Source organism: Ranitomeya variabilis, chromosome 5 (assembly GCF_051348905.1).
Source record: "Ranitomeya variabilis isolate aRanVar5 chromosome 5, aRanVar5.hap1, whole genome shotgun sequence".
NCBI classification, from domain to species: Eukaryota; Metazoa; Chordata; class Amphibia; order Anura; family Dendrobatidae; genus Ranitomeya; species Ranitomeya variabilis.
Window position 1 is genome coordinate 265,886,936 of NC_135236.1, and position 13,436 is coordinate 265,900,371.

The 13,436-nt window shown below is 41.0% G+C and overlaps 1 protein-coding gene across 2 annotated transcripts in view; it reads left to right on the top strand.

The window, feature by feature from the left end:
- Nucleotides 1-247: 247 nt before the first annotated feature.
- LOC143775732 (mucosa-associated lymphoid tissue lymphoma translocation protein 1-like) overlaps nucleotides 248-13,436 on the top strand; it is a 64,306-nt gene continuing 51,117 nt past the window's right edge. The window contains exon 1 of one of the 2 annotated variants that reach the window (XM_077264222.1): nucleotides 248-388. The gene's annotated coding sequence lies outside the window, so the exon portion shown is untranslated. Of the gene's footprint in view, nucleotides 396-13,436 lie in introns of both variants that reach the window. The other variant, XM_077264221.1, reaches the window with a different exon arrangement.

The following is a 13,436-nucleotide window of genomic DNA, read 5'->3' on the forward strand; positions in this document are numbered from 1 at the left end:
TCTTCTCAAATGTTGCTGTATATAAAGACAATTGCATACGCCCGTGTGGCTGCATAAGTAGCGTGTAATATACTGTATAGTGTGTGATGTGGCTGCTGCTCCACATACAGGTGTCATAATGTCACATTGTGCTACGTTTCTGTAGGGACTTCACGCGGCGTCACATGATCCTGCTTATTCTCTAGTTTCACTTTCGCCTCCTTTTTTATTGGTTGCGTCCGCTGCTTATTTTTCCTAATAAGCAACCAGACAAGGAAGTATCTTGCTGGAAGTGTCACCGTGAGCTGCCTGCTGGAAGGTTCTGAGCGAGTACAGTGATCTCTTGTCAAATCTCCTCTCGTACAAGTTTGGTCTTAAGTCAAGGACAAAGAGGAAAATGAAAGATCAGGTAACAGGTGGGTTAATGGGGCCAGACGTAAGGGCTGAAGTTGAGTCACCATTAATAGCAGTTATTACCCTAACCCTATACATATGTTACATCTGGCTACGTAAAGGAAGCGTTAATAATCTGTGAAAAATGTATATCGGTGGGACTAGAGACAAAGCGGACGGTTGTGTCCAGATGTGAGCACCAGGCGCCACCACTGGGTACAGGGAACTAATAAAAGGGCAGGAAGGTAGTACAGCAGTCAGCACAAAGACGAGTCTGGGTTTAATGCTTACAGTCTAATGTCAGTGTGTGGAGCAGGGTGGTGCAGAGGGTATGGGTGGCACAGGTACAATATGCATTGGGCAGTGAGGAATAGCAAAGTGATGTACATTGTAGCTTAACAGCCTTCAAAACCTACATTTTCCGTGAAGTTAACCCCAATAGCCAACTTCTCTCCGTGTCATACACACCACTTCAATAAGCCAAGATATGTGCAATTGTCTCAAGGAGTCTACAATCCGCAGCTCTCCCTGTCCTTCTGAAATGTAAAAGATTTTATTTAAAGAATAATCTGTTAAATCAAAAATGCAGAAATGTCTGTAAAGTCTTAAGGATATTTGGTTGGGTTGCATTTTTGTGAAAATGACATCTTAGTTTGGCGAACGGTTTATTTAGATTTACAAACCAAGTGAAATATCTTGGTGTGTTTTATATTTGATTTGGGTGTATTTGTTGTGTTAGGCTTAGGGTGCTTGCACATTGCGCTTTACCTTTCGTGGGTCACATCGGGGCTTGGGTCTGAGCCCTCCACCCCGCAAAACAGGATTCAGAGTGACCTATGTGCCAACAGCGCCATATACAGTGTCGGACTGGGGTGCCAAAGGCCCACCAGTAACATTGACTTTGGGGGGCCCACTTTTCACTTGCATATAAATATTACAGTACCCTTGTTCACAAATTTACCTATATCTCTATTTCATAATAAACTGGGTAGCGTGGTTAATGAGTGATGAGATGTTGCTTTTTTCTGTACAGAGTGAATCAAGTGATTTATGCCAACTACTGCCTACACAGTGGGTTTAGTGGCCCAGATCCGCAGAGGGGCCCACCAGAGGATTCCCCTGTTCCCCTATGGGCCAGTCGAGCCTGGCTATATACTATAATGGTGCTGAAAGAGCGAACGTGCCCCATCAGCGCATACATCCAAATACCATTTTGCAGGCGGTGTTCGGATGCAAGCCCTGATGGGACCCACGAATATGGAGGAAAGCATCATTGGAAAGCACCCTTAGTTCACCACTATTGTAGAAGTCAGTAAAATCAATTCCATGTGTGTATTTGGTGTGGCTTAGTTCACCAATATTGTACAACCCAGGAATACATTGCCTCCATCTTTAAAAACAGTCTGGTCACCTAGGACAATGGCCCTACTGGGCCCTCCATTGATATCAGTGACTTGAGCCCCTATTAAAATGTTGCATGTAACATTTCTGTAAAAAAAATCCATCATTTAATACGGATACAAAAATGACATGATGTTATTTCCTTTTGGATCACAAAATTTGCCCAACACATTAACATTAAATTCAATGTTTTAATGGAAACGGTGAGAAAACTGTCAAAAAAGATGGCGAAAGGCAAACTCTATCATAAAAGGGCATTTCAGTAATTTCTTCGTGGTTGTTTTATATGCACACGTTTTTTGTCTAAGCAATGACATAGTAATTCTTATCATGAAGAAAGGAAAACATTTTCATTATTGAATACACGCAGAAACAGACAGTTTAAAAACCTAAGGTATCATGATTTTAGCTGTATTTTTATCATACCAAAATTAAGTTATAAGCATAAATCAGATGCACCCTGAGGTACTCGCTACCCGATTCTTCTACTTATATTATTATTATTTATTTATAAAGACCCAACCAGCTTACGATCTGTGAAGAATAGACTGCACTGTTCTTAAAGGGAATCTGTCAGCACGTTTTTCTTCTATAATCTGAGAGTACAGTACAATGTAGGTGCAGAGAGCCTGATTCCAGGTATTATTATTTATTTTTTGATCATCATTTATTCCATGGTGCTGCACACGAGAAGGGGTTACATACAAAACACAAAGATAAAATTTGGGGAGCAAGCTAACAATGATCTAGGCTGGTACAGAAAGGAGAGGGCCCTGCCCTTGTGGGCTACCAATCTGTTTGCTAGGCTATGTGCTGTAGTTTCAATAAAATTAGTATTTTATCAGCAGGAGATTATTAATGGAGGATTAGGTCTCACGTGCAGGCCAGTCAGGCTAATTTTGTAATCCTGCAATGCCACTGACTTGGAAGTTTTCTGATAATGCTCAGTGTACACAGGAAGCTGACGATCAGGGGCATGGGCGAGGTTATATACCGCTCAGCATTGTGACCACTGCTACATCTACAGCAGAGAAATCAGGGATTCTATCCAAACTATAACTAGCAGTCCAGTAAGAGATACATTGCCAGAATCAAGCTCTCTGACCCTACATTATTCATCTCTTAGATTGCATAGCAAAAACCTACTGACAGTCTCCCTTTAGGGTATGTGCACACGTTGCGGTTTTTGCTGCGGATCCGCAGCGTTTTTGACGCTGCGGATCCGCAGCAGTTTTCCATGCGGTGTACAGTACAATGTTAACCTATGGAAAATAAAAAAATGCTGTGCACATGCTGTGGAAAAAAACGCGCGGAAACGCAGCGGTTTATTTTCCACAGCATGTCAATTCTTTGTGCGGAATCCGCAGCGGTTTTTCACCTGCACCAATAGGAAACTGCAGGTGAAAAACCGCAGCGGAAACCGCAATAAAAACCGCGATAAATCGGCAGTAAAAAACGCAGTGGTTTTGCACTGCGGATTTATCAAAACCACTGCGGAAAATTCCGCAATGGAATCCGGAGCGTGTGCACATGGCCTCAAAGGGACAAGTCTGTGCTTACTCTTTGTGACAGAAACCGACTAGACTGTTTCTGGCCTTGCACAATGCACTTGAATTGAGCCCTCCAGAAACAGTCTAGTCGGATTCTGGCCAGGATCATGTATATCGAATACTTGTGGTCATGTGACTGCCGGAGAATCCTCACAGTGTGCAATGTGTGTGCTGTGAAGATTCACAAGTCTGTGGTCCCATAGAGTGACTAATGAATCGGCTGCCTCATCACATGGTTGAAATGGTGAAAAATGATTCACAAGACCTGATCCAGGAGCCACTTGGGTAATCTGTGGCCATTGGACAGGAGCCCTGAGAAGCGCTTGTTACCTGATGGCATCCATATGCTCTTTCTTCGATTAGCTGGCCTAACACAATGTCATTGATGTGACATGACACACTTATGACGTCACAACAGGTCAGCTATTTAAAGGAAGATCTGTAGACACCGACGTGGCCGATGGGCCCGATCCTGTGACTACACTCACACCATCTCTCCAAATCTTCATACAAAATTTACAAAATGATTGAATAAAGATTGTTTTTTTCACACCACATTTGTGGTATGCAGCTGAGATATTGCTTTAGGGTATGTGTCCACGTTCAGGATTGCATCAGGATTTGGTCAGGATTTTCCATCAGTATTTGTAAGCCAAAACCAGGAGTGGGTGATAAATACAGAAGTGGTGCATATGTTTCTATTATACTTTTCCTCTAATTGTTCCACTCCTGGTTTTGGCTCACAAATACTGATGAAAAATCCTGACCAAATCCTGATGCAATCCTGAACGTGGATACATACCCTTATACTGAAAAAAGTAGATTGTAAAATGTTAATTGCCATATGTAATAATGAAGCATCTGATGTTATTCTATACACCAGAGATGGGTAACCTGATGTAATCCTGTCTGACATGTGATACAAGAAGTTGCTTTGGTATGTGCTAGACCCGTAGAAATGTAATACATCACAATAAAAAGAAGCTTCAGCTGTATTCATCATGGGAGCCCAGCCATTCACAAAAATGACAGAAGGGGTTTCCCCATAACACCTACTTACTTTTTAATTGTGGAAATTCCCTTTTCTGTTAACTTATTTTATAAAAGCTATCATAAAGCTCAGTCTGATGCAGGGATTGTGCCCATCAGATCTGGAAATGACTGCAGATTTCTGATGATGCAGCTATTGGGACTCTCGGATATGCCCACGCATAGCAGTTCATGGTCCTAGAAATGGCCTGAGTTTACATAAAATACGGCAGACGGTCAGATTGTAGGCAGGATTATATATAAGGGCAGTCCTATGTGAGTAGATGCTCATCTAATCACAGTTCTGCAAGAAATTAGACACCAAGAGCATATGTGTAGTCGTGTCCTGGTCTCCCATCACATGAAAACAGTATTCATTGCTCTTCATACCTGCTTCCTGTGTACACTGTACATTGTCAGCAAGCTACTAATTAAAGGTGGGGGCGGGGTTATACAGAGTAGCCTGACTGCCTGACACCAGTGATGTAGTCCTCTAATGTTAATCTCCTGCTGATAAAATGCTGATTGTATTGACACTACAGCACACAGCCGAATAAGAGACACATCCTTTTGAATCGGGCTCTCATTCTCTACATTTTCCTGCTTTGACGTTGAATAGCAAAAACCTGTAGACAGATTCCCTTTAGGAGAGTTGCTTGGGCAAAATTAGAATCTTATTGGTGGCTTGGTAAATGAAAAAGTAACAAACAGAGCTATACTCTCCTACCGGCACTTACCGGGACCCAATGCAGATTGCTCCAGTGTCTGCCCTTACACCAGGTGGAAGTCGTCACTGTTCAAAGCGGCAGGAGGACCACTGGGACCTGTGATTGGCTGCTGAGCTGGATGTCTTCAGCGGCGCGCCAGCAGTGATATAACCGATGATGCTCAGTTGATGGCAGCTAATCACAGGTCCCAGCTGTCTTACTGCAGCTTTGAATGACTTTTTCTAGCGTAAACTCAGACGACATAATATCCTGCGCTGGATCCCAGTGTCGGTAGCTGAGCATAGCTCTGTTTGTTATTATTGCATTTATCAAACCACAGATCGAATTTGAATTGTATCCTTTAACCAATGTCATTATCATGGTATCCAAAAAAGTCCCTCTAGACAGACATCAATAAAACGTAAATATTTTACTCAGTCCAAACACAGTCCGTCTATAGTGTAATATATGCTGACCACTTCTCTAACGATATCTGCTACATACTGCATATCGATAACAATTATCACCGAAAGGAACAGATTTCCCTCAGCCAGAAATGACCAAAGACTAAAAAGTTTATTATTTATACACAGAAAAACAACCAACCAACACACAGTATTTGGACACTTTTAGACGAATATATTAGAGGTCCTTTTTTTGCTCTTGGGCAATCCCTGCCATACCCAAAGTTATCATTCTCCAACTCCAGCTTGAACCATGGAAGATTTGTCGGCATCCATAATATGGGACCAAAAAGTTGCAGATTTGTTACATCTTTGTCGCGTTGTTTTATCACAAGACCTGAAAGGTGTCCTAAAACCACCAAAGTGAATGAGAATCCTGAACACTCATGCAGACGTTGCTTATTTTTCCTTGCAGATTTGTTGCAGATTTAAATCTGCAGCATGTTAATTCTTTCAGCGTTTTTTGTACAGATTTCACCCATACTAATTTGTGGGGAAATATCTGCAACAAAAACGCTTAACAAATATTGAAAAAACACACTACATTCACACTACTGTTTTTTCGGACTGAGTACTGTTCATGAAAAAACTGACAGCAACCAGACCAATGTTATTCAATCGGACTGTTCAGATGAATGTTTTTTTCATGAACCAAATGTCCACATGAAAAAAACCTCAGCATGCACTATTCCGCATTTCAGACTCCCCTAATTAAGTCTATGGTTGCGGGAAAAAAATGTGGGTCCCCTATGGATATGCCATATAGCAGCCAATTTTTATGGATACATTGTAATTCTTTAACACAAGAAACTATATATGGGTTTGTAAATCTTAATAACTGCTAATGTATAAAAACAGATGCCATATGGGATGTATACAGACGACAATACTGATGAAAATCGAACAATATTTCAATTGCTCCTGCGAACTAATCCTCAAAAGGATTTTCCAATCTTATAATACTAATAATATCTGCAGAATAGGTAATTAATACAAGTTCGATGTGACTTCCCAACCCATCAACTCTTTTTATCTCCGGAGATGGCTGGATGTTAAAGATTTTAATAATAGCATAGTGATAATATAGCACCTTGCGTGAAATTAAAACATCAGTTTTAAAGGGAATCTGTCAGTAGGTTGTGGCTGTGTAATCTGAGGACAGCATGATATTGGGGTTAAAGTGCTCATTTCAGGGATGTGTTACTTATCAATCTATGTGCTTTTATTTACTTACAATAAAGGTTTTATAACCACGACATTATCAGTGCTGGAAAACAGCTGCACCTGAGCACTGGTATGACTCCGCCTCCTCCTGTGATAAGCAGCTCCGTGTCTATAGACTATGTACATACAGAGCCTGGTGTGGGCAAGAGCTGCTTTCTGAGCTCTGCTACATGATAAATCTAAGAACTCTGTGTCCCAACTGCTGCACCAACCAAGTGATCGTTGGAATCGGGGTCACTTTTCCTTCATTTTGATGCTCTTCGATGAGGTAGCAAGAACCTGGTGACAGATTCCCTTTAATTAGTAATGGCAGACACTATAACAACTTTTTAAAAAAGGGCTGGATGATTTCCTTAGTACATTGTGGGTTTTTGATAATTTAGTGACAAAAATGTATAATTGGTGGAGAAAGGTTAAACCTGATGGGCCTAGGTCTTTTTTTAAGTTATGTAACTATGTAATTATGTAACTAGTCATACAAAAAACAGCTCTTCTGTGCAGGCACACTCTACAAAAAACAACTTATGAGTGTATCACACTGACGCGTTTGGTGCTTATTTTTTCATCGGATGGGTTTTGTAGTGCATACTTGCCCAGAAGAACTTTTCTTTTTAAATAACTTTATACTAGCTGCTGGATTACCGCTACACTACTATTCACATATCCACCTAGAGACCGGCTGGGATATCTCCATGCACCCATAATATACAGCCTTCATGCCAAAGACTGGAATGACCATATAGAAGGCTGATGAGTTTAATCATATGTATAAATATACACATGTACAGATCCAGAACAGCACAGCTCAATTCAAAATGCGCCTGATATCTACGTTCAGAAAATAAAGAAGTATAGGTGTTCAACAAATTGTTTTTTAAATTTTGAACTTTAGGTTTTATTTGTACATGTCAAGAGAGAAAAGTGTCTTGACTATCAGAGGTACAAAATGTTCAAGAATCCCTGACTGCATGTCCATTGGTCTACTCCATACTCCACTCCATAATCTTAAAGTATGGTTGAAATTATTGGTAGAATACAAAAGGAAAATAAAAGACTTACGGTACTTGAAACCTGACTGGGCTATAACTTCAGGTGTTTACTAAATACAGATAATCTGGTGAAAAAATCCACGAATGGACAAAATTAGCAAAATGTCTATTTGTCTGAAAGTTGGAAATTGCTATGGGTTATTCTCTTACTGGTTTGAAAAAAAAATGTCACAAATTGTTAAAGGGAACCTGTCAGTAGATTGTCACACCCCAATTAATGTTAATTATGGAAAGTTTGTGTATGTTAATTTAATTGATACCTTTATTTTAGAAATTCTTGTTTCCTTTTTTGAGAAATCAATTGGCAAATTTTTATGCAAATGAGCCACAAGTGCAGCGGGGTTGGCATTGCACTTACAGCTCTCCGGCCTCTCTCACTATTTCCCCACCTTTCAGTTGTTTCCCCTAATTGAGATCTGGAGTATGTGCCCTCAATTCCTTAGGTGGTGCATGCGCAGATTGATAGTCTGGCTCTCGCAACGTCATCAGAAGGAGTGATGTGCTTGCGTGAGGTCTTGGTTAGGGCGGACAAGAGTGACCTGTCAGTCAGTGACAGGAGGCATGCGGCAGATGGGGAAATAGGGAGACGACTGGAAGTGCATTGTCATGCAGATGGATTTCTCAAAAACAGAAACAAGGATTTCTAAACCCAAAGTATGGATTTAATTAACATAAGCGACTTTACATAGATTACCGTACATTAGTTTGGAGGGTAAAAATAAGCTGACAGGTTCGCTTTAAAATGACCTGTAAGTGTTCTGATTAGTTGTGTGGTGCCTCCCAAATATTGCACCTTACCTTTCTGGAGAATAGATGACTTTGCAGTGTGTATAGAGATGTCGTAAAGTCATCTAAACAGTTAAAATGCTCCCCCGCAACACACTTATGGGAACTCCAAAGGACTGTGCAATTTCCAGTTAAGGCTAGCAGAGCCTCAGGCAGCTGATGGTCGCGTGACACAATACGTGCAGCACCTTCAGGTAGCGATAACATACCACAGGGTGGAACTAGGACAAGCCTGCTGCTTCGTGCACCTCTAGCTAAAAAAGTTTGATCACGTTGAGCTTCTGGTTCTAGCAGAAATCACTGCTATAAGATTGCTGTAAGAAATATTAGAACAAATGCTTGTCAACATCAAATGCTATTTTTTTTTTACTCCAAGGGCTTGTTCACACTCTGCATTTTTGCCCCACATTTTTCAACTGTAAATAAAAGCTGCACTTTACAGTACTGAAATCTCATGAACAAGCTACTTATTGTTTCTGTGCAGATTTGAACAATAAGGCCGGGGTCACACTTGCGAGTATGATGAAAGAAACTCGTGCAAGTCTCTCGCATCAATACCCGGCACTGCTGCCAGCACTCGGGTCCGGAGCGTGCGGCTGCATGTATTTCTATGCAGCTGAACGCTCCGGTCTCGAGTGCCGGTGGCAGTGTCAGGTATTGATGCGAGAGACTCGCGCGAGTTTCTTGCATCACACTCACAAGTGTGACCCCGGCCTTAAAGAGTTTGGTTTTTTTTCCAAATCCAGAGCATGGTATTTCTTTCAGCGTTTTTGCAGCATTTTTCAAAGAATTCAAATAAATTGGAAAAAAACACAAGTATATGTTTCAAATACGTGCACATTTTTACCCTGCACTCCTGGTCGTGCACAGTGCGCCTCTGAAGTTGGGAAACCTACAACCATTGGCGCAATGATGTGATTGGAGAAAGCCGAGCGCATGCGCCAGATTTGCAGAGAGTTGGCAATGATGTCAGCTCTTGCAAATCATGTTATCACGCTCACTGAGGCTTTTTTTTTAATTTAATTCTTTATTTTACACAGGAGGTACCTGCTGCTGAATACAACTCCTATCATTGTCGCCTGGTCGTGCTGATCTCAGGGAGACCAGGTGACAATGATGAGAGCTGGGATCAGCGCGAACTGTACTGCTTTTCCTAGGCACCAATACATGGCACACAGATGTGAAACACGGACACACGGACAGCAAACGGATACACGGATGTCAGTATGGATGGCACATGGACACAGACCATGCATCTCACCAGCACTGGTTTTTCCTGTACAGGAATCACCAGGACGTGTGAAGGAGGCCTAAGAGGTAGTTGACAATTTTACCCATGCCAGAAAAAAAATAGGATTTTTGAAAATCCTATTTCAATCCATGATCAGTTAACCATCTTAAGCAATCTAGAGCAGGAAATTTCTAATAGTATGTATTTAGAGAAGGACTGATCTCAGCATGATCAGAAGTCAATGATGAGAGCTGCCTTCTTGTTCCCAGGCCCTGGTACGTGTCTCGTTGATGACAAATGGATGTCATCCATGCGTCATCAGTGTGTACGTGTGAGTCATGCATTTTGTTCATGCTGTGCAAAAAACTTGAAATGTCTGTGGGTTTTTCACACAGACACACCGTCCGTGTGTAAAACCAGACGTGCACACCACCATGGACTACAATGGGTGTCCCAATGTCCGTATTTGTGGTCCTTAAAAACTGACTGCATATGGCAACAAATAATGGACGTGTGAAGAAGGCCTTATGGTTATTGTGCCTTCCTCAGGGTGAGCGCTGCAGGAAAATAGACTGAACTACATTATTTATTCATCTATCTGGACTATATACTTTGTAGTTATTCCTAGGATGGCAACTTCCGCCATTAGCACATACCGATAACATCATGTGCCAATTGTTGTCTTTTACCTGCTTTGCATAGGCATCCAATACTCCCTCTTATTTCTCAACAGGAATCAGGTCACTAGCTTTATATTGTCATCACTCCACAAGGTTATCACGGCAACCTGGAAAACATCAAACCGTTCTAAGTATTCTAATCTCCTGGCTCTTTTTGTTAATTCTCATCACTCAGCAGTTGGCAGATTCATTTCTCGGAGAGACTGTTCTATTAACCTTCGTTGTCATGAACGTCGCTCGTCAACTGAAGTTATATTTAAGGTAGCTGCTGAGATGGGCGTGGGTCTGATCATGGGTAACCTAAAAGGGATGAATCATACAGTAAATAAAGGTTAAGACCAAGACCAATGCTGTAACCTGACCATAGTGAGCCCCAGAGCAAAATTTCTAACAGGGCCCCATCTATCCCAGGCTGTTAAAAGTATTGGTCTTCTCATATGGTCCAAAGAGACCTTTTGGGGCCTCCAAAGCTTCAGGAGCCACGTACGACCACAATCCCTGCATTCACTTTAGTTACACCTCTGGCTAAGATGTCTCACCCCCATAGATCTACATCAAGTTGGCTTACAAGAAAGATGCAAGATTGAGGTTATATCTTAAATTGAATCTGTCAGTAGGATCAACCCTCGTAAGCCTTCTATGTGGGCATGTAGGTCATAGAAAGTTGAATAAAACAATACCTTGAAATCGGCAATTCAATGTTTTATTCCAGAGAGATCCATGTTCTTCTTGTATGTAAATGATCTGTTCAGGACTATGAAATTTGTCTTCAGAGCTTATTTTAAATGAACGGGAGTTACCAGTGTGACCCATAGACTTGCATGGGTTAGATTGTTCTGTGACTCATGAGCATGTCTCCGATTTTTGGGGGTTTATTTGCGAACAGTTGGTCCACAAAAAAAGACTATAATGGGTGCATGTTTTATCAGTGGAAGACACTGATAGAACACGTTAGACAAAATCATGAAAGGGGCCTTAATTATAGGATTGATATATCTAGGTTTCCTGCAATACAGCAGAGCTGTCAGCAAATGTTCCACCCTTCCTGACTCTCTCAAAACAAGAGTCAGCCACTTACGATGAGTCTAATGGCCATTCTAAAAACGTATTATAAAGATTGTTTTTTCATGTAGACAGAAATCTAAACATAAGAAAAAATCTCTTTATGATTAAAATAGTTTATTAAACAGAAAATAAATCATAAGTTATGTTTATTAATAGGAATTTCTCCAATTCTCTGATACCTTTCATCTCTCGGACGGCAGGGGACAATAGAATCATCCAGCAAAATTAAAGGGGTTGTCCACTACTTGGACGTGTTCGGTGTCAGCACTTGCGGTCCCGCGACTGTTCTGACAATCACTACTGGGGTCACTGTCTCTGTCTTCAGACAAGTTGAACATGAAAAGGAAGTCCGGGATGCAGCTGATCTCGGACTTCCTCTTCCTGCTTATTTCAACAGGAAGCAGAGACAGTGACACCCTCCCTGATTGGGCGCCGGTGTCACGTGTCAGGAGCTTCGGAACCGCAAGTGCCAGCACCGCTATAAGAGCCCTAGCACGGGTGGTGAATATAAGCTTTATTACTTTATGGAAGCTAAGCGTGGGGTAGGAGAAGTTGTCCAAGTACTGGACAACTTCTTGAATTATGACTGATTCAAGTTTGAGTAAATGTGTAAAGATATCTGGCAAACCTTACATCTGTGGATCCTGCTAGAATCAGTGGAATCCCCTTTTTAGCAATCCAATGCGTATTACATAGTTGTGGCCCTCAAAAATGTAATAGAGCAAATACATTTTGGTTAAAAGTTCCCTAATATCACATTCTCCATTCTAAGGTTCACAAATGTAAAGGAATGTGGAGTGGAAAGAAGAAGTTCCAAAATTAGCAGATAATGTAGTACTTTTTCCTGTACTTATGTAAAAAGGAAGTCATGTGTCATAGTTTCATAAACATTGGTCTCTGGATGTGGGATCATTCACTCTTAAAAGCTGCTGAAATCGATATTCAGATTTGTCTTCAGTTAGGATCAAATTACACCAGATGCCTATTGAAGTCTATTGAGAGAGTAAGGCCGGAGTCACACTAAACGTATGCTGAGAGTCGCACGAGTGTAATGTGAGTACAATCCGATTTCACACACCTACCATCCGATTTACATCCGAATGCAGTGTGATTGCAATGCGATTTTAACATGAGCTATACATATATATATATATATATATATATATATATATATAAGATAGATAAAATAGAAGCCGGTAATTCATCTGCCGCGTACAGTAAAATCACACTGACGGGTTAGAATAGAATAGATATATACACATAGAATACATATATACAGATGACATATGTATATATATTATTTAGATAGATAGAAGAAAAGCCAGCACTTCAGCATCCGCGTAGTGTAATAATACTTCCCACCGCGCTCGCAGTGCCCTCAGAACACCAATGTGCTATACAGTAATGACTGTCTTAATAGCCTACTCCTGCCCTTCATGCTATTGAACTGCACTATGCACTTTACTATGTAATTGCTCGATGAAATTAGGGTGCACATGCCATTCTCTACCTGATCTCTTATTTAAATTTGTCTCTTGTAATGTTATCATACTGAATCTATGTTACATGTACATATACGATTGTATTGATGATGCTTGATGTAATACATTTGTACTTTTTAAATTATTATCTGGACCGTATTGCTCCAAATTCTCTTTTCTTCCAATTCTGCTTTATCCTGACGTGTCCTTTTTCAATGTTCTGTCTGGGACCTTTCCACATGGCTTTAGGTCCTCATGGCAGTTTTTTGTTAATGGTTCCTTGTGTGGTTTGTATTTATCTAATCATAAGCAGGCAGCAACACAGCAGAAAAAGAACACCCCCCCAAAATAACTTAGGCTTCTCAGTGAGATGTACTCATGCAGCACTGGTCTCCTG